The sequence below is a fragment of the Salarias fasciatus genome, chromosome 18 (assembly GCF_902148845.1).
Source record: "Salarias fasciatus chromosome 18, fSalaFa1.1, whole genome shotgun sequence".
Taxonomy (NCBI): domain Eukaryota; kingdom Metazoa; phylum Chordata; class Actinopteri; order Blenniiformes; family Blenniidae; genus Salarias; species Salarias fasciatus.
Window position 1 is genome coordinate 26,601,624 of NC_043762.1, and position 11,566 is coordinate 26,613,189.

Below are 11,566 nucleotides of genomic sequence, written 5' to 3' on the forward strand. Positions count from 1 at the left end.
GAAAACAACATCCGTAATTACAAAAAAATGGGTCATTCAATTATTTTGAAATGAAAAAACATCTTTCAATGTAATACTAATCTGCTTTTTTTTTGCGTTTCATGATATTTTTCTTAGATCTGAGACGGGTGATTGAATAAATTTTTCAGATATTTGATGAAATTAAGGCAGATTTACACTTTATCCATCACAGTTAAAATAAATTCCAGTTTCCGTCTTGACTCATGACACCACCTTGTGGCACGAAGTAGGCGAGTACATGAAAACCAAATGAACCAAGCTCCAGATCTGAGCGGTATAACTCGGCGTCTCACCACTGCTACCCAGTGTACAAACGTGGCATTCGCAAACTTTACTGTCCTTTTGAACACATAGCGTTATAATCAAAGTGAGCGTAATCACCCAGCCGCTTCACTGCCAGTGTTCCTGCTGCTGATGGCGGCTTAGCGCCGCATGCATGCCGATCGGAAAGTGACGATTCCCAAGTGTTTGAAGACGAGCAGCAATCTGAAAGAAAAGAGTCAACAGCAGCTGATCGGACGGACGCATATACTTGAAAGTGGGCTGTTTTTTTCCTCTGGTTCAACGCAGGGTTGTCCAGTGATGATGCCTTACACCATGTTTCATTGCTTAGGTTAGGTCACTGTGCTTTTGTTGTTTTGATTTGTTTTGTTTTCCCAGACCAGATGACGGCGAAGAAGCCACGTAGCCACGTTGGTGTTGAAGTGTTGTTTGTCTGAGTGAAGCAGGATGAATTAATTGGACTTTTGGACTACTGTACTGTTTCAAGCTTTGTTTACATTATTAATATATTATCGTCCCTTTTACCACTGAGGGTTGCTGATGTGTTTTTTTTTTTTTTTGAAGTCTCGTGTAACCAGTAATATTTTGGTCATGTCTTGCTGCAAAGGCATGAGAATCTACCTAGATATATCTTTACAAATGTCTGTGCCCCCCTCTCTGTTTGTGTGTTGGATTTTTATTGAATACCAGGTCCAGAAAAGGGATTTTTCCTTTCTTTTTTTCTTTTTCTTTTTTTTTTTTATTTATTCAATAAGCATTTTGGACTGATAATCATATTGAAGTGTTAATATTTGATCGCATGCTAAAACCAACTGACTGCACCCTCTCTGAGGGTTTAAGAAAAAAACATTCACAAAAGCTTTGCACAAGACTCAAGCGAGTGATTGTTGGATCTACTGAATGTCATTTGGGGTAGGAAATGTGAACTTGCACTATCCAAGTTGCCAGCTGAAAACGACGATTGCTCCCGAGCCCTCCAGAATTAGTCCAGATACAAGACTAGAGATCAAAACCCCTTTACGTTTTTTTTTTAAATTTTTTTTTACTCTTACTCCAACAGGCCATAGAATGTGTATTCTTCTTGATAATTTAATACTTAATATGCAACTTGCTCTCACAATCTTCACTGAAATGTGTTCGACAGACCATGTGCAGCCCGGTGGTAGCCTTGGCGCCTGCGTTATCTACCTCATCCTTACCAGTGTGGTTGCAGGCTGTGAATATTTTAACATTAGAGCCATGCTATTGCTGTTGAAATGTATGAATGTAATAAAGTGACTTCTAAACACATTTCCTTGTTCTATTTTGTATTTTGTATGTATGGGATTTACTTTGAACTGCTTCTCTTTTTAATGGGTTTTTATCAGTGGAGTCATGTTTTACATCTTACTACTTTTTAACAATTTAAATACAGAAATAGTGAGATGTGGGATTAAACCAACAACCTCTGCATTTTGAAGTACAAGCTTCTTTTCAAAGTGTGATAACTTCTGAGGTTTTTTTTTTTGTTTTGTTTTGTTTTTTTAATAACTTGCCATTTTTACTTCGCTGCTCACTTTTGGACACCTTTCAAAGCCTCCAGGAGCCTGATTCTACCGCCGCCATGCTTCACTGTTACATGATGGCTGTCGGTTCCACATGGAGAGGAATGTGAACTCAAGTGGTTGGACCAGTAAAATGATAAAGTCTGTCCAGAGGAGGCCTGGCTTCATAATGGAGGCTGGAATCTTCCGTCGTCGCACTGAGGGCACAGGGGGAGCGGCGGTCCAGGACCGGAGCTATTTCAGATCCCACCAAGTAATATCACAGCACACTTCCATCAACCTGCAACCCCTGTGTGATATAAGGACTCGGCTATTTTCAGCCCGCTGCTGTCAGGACAGGAAAGAAAGGAGGGGGCGGAGAGACAGAGGGGCTGGCACGACGATTCTCAGCCACGCTATGTTCGTCTGGGGGAAGCGAGGAAGAAATCCCGCGAGAGGTGGAGCTCTAAAGATTTCAGGAGTTCCTCTGTGGTTCAGTTAAAGCATAAGATAGAATTGTCATGCTTCCAAGACTCAAAAAGGGTTGATTAACTGTTTTATAGCCCACTGTGAACATTAGTACAATACTGAGACAGTCACTGCTTTCATCCAAAAAACTCAGTTTGATTACATCATCATATTCATTATTCAGATTAAATTCCAATATTAATGCAATATTAATGCATAAAAAAAATAAAAAATAAATAAATATATATATATCTATAATATATCTATATCATATCTATATATATATATATATATATATATATATATATATATATATATATATGTATATCAATGATGTGCATGTGTGATGTGAAACTTACTGAAACTACTTTTAAATATTAATACAGCTCAAAAGTCATGAAAACCAAAATCACACTATCTGAAAGTTTCAGTTTAATATATATTAATTATCACAGTCATGATCAAGATGTGAGAGAAGTTGTATAATAGAAGAAAACGAGGATATTTACAGATGTATTTAAAGTGACTGTTCATGTGAACATTGCAGGATTAAGGTTGCCTGAAAAGGAATGATAGTTAAAAGCGGTCAGTGTTTTGTTTTTCTTTAAACTCAGTTATTAAAATACAAAGTGGATGAAGGAGGCCGCGTGGGCTGTAAATGATCTAAAGTGGAGTTTTGGTTTGACAAAGTTTCATCTTAGATATTAAGTATTTTAGTTTCATAAGTAGCATGTTTTTATATTTCACTTACTCGATTACAACAAAACAAATAAATGTAGAGTCCTTTGTGTTACATATCAATGTTTCAATTTCATTTTACATCAAATAATTAATATAACTTAAATATCTCAACAGAGACCAAACGGTTTTACAGGATGACCTTGTTATAAAGTCCAGTTTAGATTTTTATTCTGAACGTACCGCGGCTCGACCCTCCTGTTTGATACATGAGCTCCTCCATGTATCAACTCCTCAGACTAAATAAAGTCACATGGCGTGCCGTCTTTCCAGGAACACTTCCTCCTCACTTTACGTCTCGTTCTCGCTGTTGTGTCTTGCTGAACTCGCCTGACCTCGCCGTGGAGACGCTCTGGCTATAGGCTGCGTTCCGCCACAGTGCTTCACGTGAAAACGCCTCGTTTTTCTCAGAAATGTTTCCCGTTCACACAGCGACGCCATGCCTCTCCAAAAATGACGTTTCCACGGAGACGGATGGAAATATTCCACCTTGGTAGCCGTTTTCAAAAAGTTGCATTTCCGAGTAAACGGACACCCAGAATTCCTGCTGGATGAATTTGATATTAAACGGTTCAAGTGAAAGTCTGATAGGTTTTTAACACTTTCCAAGGCCATTCGAAACCCTCCTGTGGGCTGGATTTGGCCCCCAGGCTGCATGTTTGGCACGGTGCGAGGTAGAATACGACAAGCCTTCGCCGCCGCCAAAACTCCTGCAACCGGATCTGCGTGCAGCGTTTCTCTGCCTGGGAACAGGGTTCGCTTTCAGCCTGGACTTCCCCGGAACACGAGGGGATGTGGTAAATCTGAGCGGCTCACGCACGAGGCCTCTCCCCCTCGGACTCATAATCGTCCCTGCAGTCGGGACTTTTGGCCGCCCGCCGTTTCATCTGGCTTAGAGCTCGCCGCCGTGTCACGCCGCAGGGTCCGGTTCTCTCTGGGCGGCCGCAGTCGACTCTCGCCGCACTCGGCAGGCTTTAGCCGCTGATGGGATATGCATCGCCGCCGTGGCAGAGGACGTGATCCACCCAAAGGCAGACGGTAATCCCCCTGCACTCCACTTACCTACCGTCCACCCACACCCACCCCAACCCCCCCTCAATAAGCCTGCAGACAGATGAGCCGGGGTTTTAGCTCCGCGCTCGATGGAGGCCGGGGAGTAATTAGAGTGAGCTGCCAGGAGGGAGGAGCCGCTCACTGACAGCTACTGATATGATGTGGGAATCTCCAACTCCAGGACCACGGAATGGGTTCCCGTCTTTTCTCTCGGTTGTCCTGGCAACGCAGCCCCACAGCATGATGATACCTCCACCTGCTCTGGACTGATACAGTGTGTTTGGCTCCATGAGTCAGTTTATCAGAGGATCTCAGACACAGTGTTGCTTCTCTGTCGTCTCGGCCTTAACCTGCTCGGTTCGGTGTTTTCTGGGTGTAAAACTTGCCCTCCAGATTATTCCACTTGATTAAACTGTTCAAAACAGATTTGAGGATCTTTGCCAATTACCTGGCAGAATTTGAGGTTGAACCCACACATTACAAATTCCGTACTCATAAATTATTTTGCCTGCATTTTAACAGTATTGTAAAACAACAAAGGAGGGACTGAAGACAAACTGCAGCCGCAGTCAATAAGTCAGAGTGCAGAGTTACCCTGCAGCAGAAGTGCTTAACGCAGAAGCAGGGAAACAGCAGACAAATGGAGCCAGACTTTGTTTAATAATTTATTAAATACAGCACATTACACTCATGTCCATAATGTGAATATATTAGTTCTTACACTATAGAGACTTCTTCTTTTTAAATTTAAAATCTTATTGCTGCACATGTTAGAACAGAATTCTTTTTTCTTCTTCTTCTTCTGGCCATGTGATGTACAAAATGAGTTGCAGCATCCGTGAAATAAAATAAAATAAAATAAAACAAAAGGTTCTTTGTGCTACAGATTGCAAAGTGATGTTAAAGATCTAGGATGGAAGGATTCCGATGAGACACATAACGGTTGCTTGGCGAGGATGAGCAAACACGAAAAGAATAAAATAAAATAAAAAAAAAAAAACGACACAGGGACGGCGGTGAGATCAGACCTGCTCCTTTCACTGGTGCCAACTCGTTCGTGGTAGCCAGCCCTCTTGGTCATCGTTGGCGAAAGAAGACAGAAACGACTGGACGCCGGGTTTGAGTTTAGCGACACGTCTCGGAAAAGCAACGCCGACCGGCCTCATTACGCGTCGAGCACCCTGCGACTTTTCTCAGAGAAATGGCGTGAGGAACGCCACGGGTTTCGGCCTGCTCTGTTCAGCCCTTAGAATATAACTTTCATATCGTTCAGGAATGAGAGGCGTGTTCATATCAACTCAAATAGTGCCATTTTACATTCTCTGTCATTGATTTCTGCACTGTATTTTACATTTGTCGAACTGTTTGGGACGAGTTTGGGTTTAAATCAAAGAACATGCAGACATGGACACAGGAATAGTTTGAAACAGAAGGTTAAAATGCACAGTACTTCAGATTTAAGTAATGCCACGACTGCCCACTCGGCGGTTTGTCATGAAGAAAAAGTGACAAAACAACGGTCATCTTCTCTGCACATCCTGCTAGCTTCTCCATTCCTGTAATACTGCTTTTCGCCACCAGATGGTGTCACGAGTCATGTTAATACCACTTTCTAACAGCAGCACATATGCATGAGTAAGTTTAGTAACTTTATAAGTATGAGCTAATGGGGATTTTATCGGCGGTCCTGTAGCAGCACTCGGATGTCAAACTGCGACATCTAGTGTCCCAGATGGTTCGTCCTCGGATATTTTACTATATAAGTAGCTTGACCAGCCAAAAAAACTAAATAAAGTGCAAGTTTTTATGTAGCTAAAGGACTTTTAAGGACTTAGCAGGTGGTGTTGAGTTTCGCTTTCAAACATAAGTCAATATCGAGCTATGCAACAGACAAACGGTGGGATTACTTCAAGGCTGTTGTTTCCTCAAACGATGCTATATTTCAGAACGTTTTCATCAAAAAGTCACAAACTGAACAGTCTAATCAGGTGTTAGCTGGACTGAGGATGCTCAGGTGATCGTAAAAAATACACGACTTCAAACAACCACAGGAGTTTTTCCCTTTGACCGAACTGTACGAACAAACATTCTGTATGTATTTTCCTTTTTATGGCTTATTTCAGGAAATCATCAGGAGATATTTCAAAGAGAAATCCTTTAAAATAATCATCACAAGTTATTCAAAAGTGTAGCCCATTCCACCCTTTTCACAACAGGACGGTGTTGTGAATGTCTTTCTTGTCACTCAGGAGACAAACAGGCGAACAGCGCCCCCCAGTGCATGACAGCAGCATTACTGAAATCCAACTCACACACCTTTAACATTAGTTACTCAGTCTTAAACAGCGTTACGTACTGAACCTTTAACTGCACCTTCTTCTCAACTTTAGGGGGGAAATAAGCAAAGATTTGCAAATAAAGAGCAATAATACTGAAGAAAATACGTTGTGATGAGATGCAGAGTAACGGAAATCCCTGAGGGCTAAACTCCTACCGATGAACGAGACGGATTTGCATGTGCAGGACTTGCATTGACCTTAAAAGTAAATGATTGCCCGGGGTAATCACGGAGCTCTTCAGCTAGCTAATCTAACGAAACCGTTTGGATGCAGAGCTTCAGCGGTAAGTCTGCAGCCGAGAGCACGAACGCCGACTCCTCAACCACGTGGAATGACTGGATGAGCGTCGAACGCAGCACAGCCGCTGTGTTCAATGAGAGAGACGGAAGGAGGAGGAGTGGAGGGTGGAATGGAGAGGAAGGGAAACAGGACGGATTTAGTGCAATAAGTGGTCCAAAGAGAGAACAATGAGGGGAAAAACAAGAAAAAAAACAAAGATGGACGGAATGTGGCAAAGGGAGAAAGATGACAAAGAGAAAACTCTAGAGGAAGGCTGCGCTCTCTCCTCAGGAGAGGTCCTGCAGCCGGCTGCCCTGTTCGATGACGGCCTGGGCGAACTGCTTGAAGACCCGGTCCATGTAGGTGCTCTGCCGCGGCCACAGGCCCTCCAGGAAGCCGATGTGGCCGCCGTGGCAGGTGATGAGCAGCGCCAGGTTGGGATTCTGCTTCACCGCCTCCACAGGAATGGCTGCAGAACCAAGGAGGGCGTTAGCAGGCAACAATGCTCTGTAGCTCCCACCAGAGAAGCATGGTAGTGTGTTCAACGTTGTTTTTGGTCATTCTTCCTTGATTTTAATGCTTTTGTGCTTCTGACGTCCGCGACGTGGACGCCAGGTATGAAATTATGTTCTATTCAATTTTCAAGACAATGTTTTATTGTGAAAACGACCCCATTCACAAGGCATTTTGTGGAGCGCCTTCCTGTCTGGATCAGTGAAGGAGGCCTGGCGCTCACTTCACATCCGCAGGCGGTTCCGTTATTCTGATTCTACTGCAGCACTCTGCCCGGAGCCTCACCGTGAGACGGCGAGAAGACGTCGTCCGCGGCGTTCAGGCACAGCATCGGCACCTGCACGGACTTGAGCCGGTGGATGGGGCTGGCGTCGCGCGTAGTAGTAGTCGTCGTTGGTGGGGTAGCCGAACATGATGGAGGTGAACCTCTCGTCGAACTGGCGGATGGTCTTGGCCTGCCGGCGGGTCGGGGGGGGGGGGGGAGGAAGCGGGAGAGATGCTCTGTGTGTGCGCTCGGTTTGATTGAATTAGCGAGGTTTAGCGGCGCTGAGGGTAATCCTCACCTTCATGACATGATCGATGTCGTAACACTTTTCCAGCACCGGCCTGTGTCTGAAGGGGGATTAAGAAATATGTGGATAAATAGATAAAAGTCACTGTGGCTGTCACCGAGTCATTTGCAGATGGAAATGTCAAAACTGTGAATGCATTGGAGGCAACAAACCCAGTTTTAAAATGCACACACAAAAAAAAATAACCCACAACTTTGAATCAGAGTATACAATCTGAATATGTAAATCTCAGTTATCTGAGCTTGTGCAGCGCTGAGCCGGAGAGTTAGTGGCCGAGTTAATCCGGCTCTGGCCCCGGCTGACCTGTGCACAGAGGCTTGGAGGCAGCTGGTGAGGTAGGAGTTGAAGAGGAATCGGTCCAGAGGCTTCTCCAGGGAGGCCGTGCACTCGAACACGTCCCAGCCGGCCGAGAAGACCACCACCCCCCTCAGGCAGGTCTTCCGGCCCTTCCGGCCCAGGTAGTTAGCCAGCATCATCCTGAGAGACGGAGAGGAAACAGGGAGTCCATTTCTGACCAATCCCTCCATTCAGAGGATTAGTGCTATGAGGAAAAGCCAAACTGAAAGCTCTGACATGCTGACAGTGACACTGCCGGCTTGTAATGAATATCTTAAAATTGCTGCTGCTGCATGACGCTCTCACGCTAAGAACCGTCCAGCCTCCGCGGTATGGAAAAGCCATCTCTGAGACATTTAATAGACTGAACCGTTCACTCAGCAGGTGGATAAGTGGCTGGTTACCCGCCCATGGAGACCCCGGCGGCCATGATGGGAGCGGCAGCGTGGATCCTCTGGATGTGCTCGATGACGGTCTCCAGGTCCTCCGTGTTGGCTGCGCAGTAGGTCCTCGGCGTCTGCGTGAGACAGCGGCACAACGCTGCATTTATCTCCGCCCAAAGTGACGAGATATCCACGCATTTAAAACCACCGTGCTTCTCCTTAAACGAAGCAAAACCGGTTCTCAGACAGATGAAATGCACTAGATGTTTAAAGTGGATTTTTAATTGAACAGAGTAACCAGAATAGTCATTTAAAATGTGACACCAACACTATCTTTCAGAAAACATCTGAGAAATGCGTTCCCAGTATGATCAGTCAGTCTGATCTTCATCCAGCAGCTTCTGGACTCCCTTTGTGTTTATCTCGTCAAGAGTTTTTCATTTTATTGCATAACTATCGTGAACAAAGGTCACCAGTCTGTTGCAAGACAGAAACGAGTGATTTTATCTGGCGAATGTTAAACAAGTGTTGCGCAACATATTTCAACATCTGTGTGACAGGCCGAGCACCAACGTGACGTGACTCTGCAGAACAATTAAACTCTAAATTCTGCATTTGTTCACATTCTGTGTCTCCAACAAGCTGGGTTTTTACGATTAGAGAGCAGCCTTTTGTTTAAAGGAAGTTTTTTTTTTTTGTATTACACGGCAATGTTTTGAAAATGAAGTCCGTTTACATGAAAAAAGCAGAATGCTGAAAATAATGCAGTAAACACATTGGGCCCTAGTGGGTGCTGTTGTTTGTTATTGTCATATTATGTAAAAGTCGGAAAGGAGAAGTTTTGGAAAAGTTCTCATGTGCCGCTCATAAGTCAATCTGAAACTGAAGCAGAATCCACTTGCTTCCGCAGGATCTTCACAAACTGAAGCCAGAGCTCAGCGCCACCACCGCCGCCTCTGCAGACAGCTGAGGTATTTACCCGCAGAGATAAGCCGGGGAGGAAGCGGACCTGCAGATCGTATCGCTGAGGCCGTGCACGTGCCCCGCTCTGCTCATTGTACTTCAATTCTTCAGGGAGGATCGCTAAGCGCCGTCGGCCCGGGCGGTGAATGAAAGCAGGACGCTCTTTAAGTGAAATACGAGGCCGATCGGACCGCAGCTGAGGCAATTAGACAGCCCATTCATAAGTGTCAAGATGCTAGAAGGACTGCCAGCTGGCATGCCCGCATAAAAGTTGAGTACTGCGGTATAGAAGTCACAGATTCACATCTGCAGGGATGCAGCACAGAAAACTGGATATAGAAATATAACATATTCTGCTCTTTCTGGCTGCTTCACAGCTGATGCTGTTCAAAGTTTTGGAGAAGGGTTAAAGCCTGTTTCCACTTCCACCAGTCGGAGCAGGTCGATTAACATTTAAAACAAGTCTGCCCTCGCTTTAAAAAGTCCACTTTCTCAGGATGCGGCGGACTCCTCGGCTCATTAGGATTCCTGCAGGAGCTCGGGCAAAAGTAAATTCCTGTTTTTCTTTCCTCTCTGGCTTCCTCTAATAGGCCTGCACGAGTGAGGAGCTGCAGCGAAGGAAATTCACTCCATGTAATATAGAATAGAGAGAATGAAGCCCCGGCGGAGCGCTGAGCAACCTCAGCAGGGCTGAACTTCCTCGCTCCGCAGCAGAGGGTTCATATAATAGGTGTTTTACCGGGGCTGGAAGTAGGGCGGGCACGTCGGAGCGCTTCTCACACAGGGTCCTTCTGAAGAGCTGGCCTATTTAAACAATGGACGATGTTCACACTAACTGGACGCAGAGAAAACACCCACACAGGCGGATGAATGGTAAATGATTTGCATACAATGGTGCAGTCTTTACAGTAAGGCCATGGGGTTTAATTCTTTTTGGGAGGAGGTCTCAAATATATGGACTTTTGTATGCAGTAATAACACATTAAGTATCTCATAATAATCATACATTTTATCTATAAGAAAATCCACAGTAACAAGTATTAATCATCCGTAATGTTCTACTCTGGTTTATTTTCATCCTGCTGACAGGCCCTCTTGCTCGGTCTTGTACTGACGCTGCACTGCAGAGAAGAAGGCGTCAGAGAGAATCACAGAACCCGGCTGGCTGGTTTTTACACCTGCAGCTTCCAGAGTGAAGCACAGGACGTCATCAAAGACAGAGCACAGCCTGGTGTTCACCTCCTCGACCTGCTGATCTCTGGAAGAACCTGCAGGTGCATCAAAGCAAAACTGACTGAGGAACAGCTTCTATTGGAGATGCACCCACAGCAGTACAGAGTATTAACCTGCACCTGCCAATACCAGCACTTAAAGCTCAGCAGCAGGATGCATATCAGCCCCAGAGTCCAGTTCGCAGCATTAGATTGATTGTGGGTCATCACATGATGAAATCTCTGCCAGCATCATGATCGGATGGGGGTGAAACTCTCGCCTCTGAAGGACGCGGCCCTGTTACGAAACACAGACAGACTCCCAGAAAGGGCGAGAGTTCGGTCCCATTTTGTTGGCTAAATATACCGGGTGTGAGGGGACGGATTAAGCCAGGTGTCAGAGCAGCACGTGCGCGGAGGGGAGGTCATGTTTCTCTGGATGGGCATTAAAAAGCAGTATCCGCCCGCAACTTAATCCCCCGCTGTGCCGCAGCATTGTCTGGTCTGTGCAGCGTCCACTCCGGCTTCCTGCGGGCGGCGGGACACGTGTGGCTCAGACACGCTCGGGTCGGGCTCCGGGAGCCGGCGGGGAACGCCGACTGTCTCTGACACGGCTCTGGAAGGCAAATGAGGAGGAGTTCATGTACTTACCAGTAGTGTTTCTCCAGAAACGCCTCTGTTGTTGAAAACCACGCATCTGGAATGGAGAAACGCGTCAAAGTTACTGAGTTCATCTGAAAATTACAGTATTGAATGACGTATGAGGGCCTCGAGACAGACTCCGATCAGGACCACCGAGAAAATGGTCCAAATTTCAAAGAAAACATCGATTTTAGAAGAAATTTCTTCAGAGCAGCAGACACAACACTTGAAAGGTAGCAAAAC

The 11,566-nt window shown here is 45.3% G+C and overlaps 1 pseudogene; it reads right to left on the reverse strand.

The window, feature by feature from the left end:
* Positions 1-6,483: 6,483 nt before the first annotated feature.
* Positions 6,484-11,566, reverse strand: part of LOC115406129 (phospholipase ABHD3-like) — a 5,308-nt pseudogene continuing 225 nt past the window's right edge.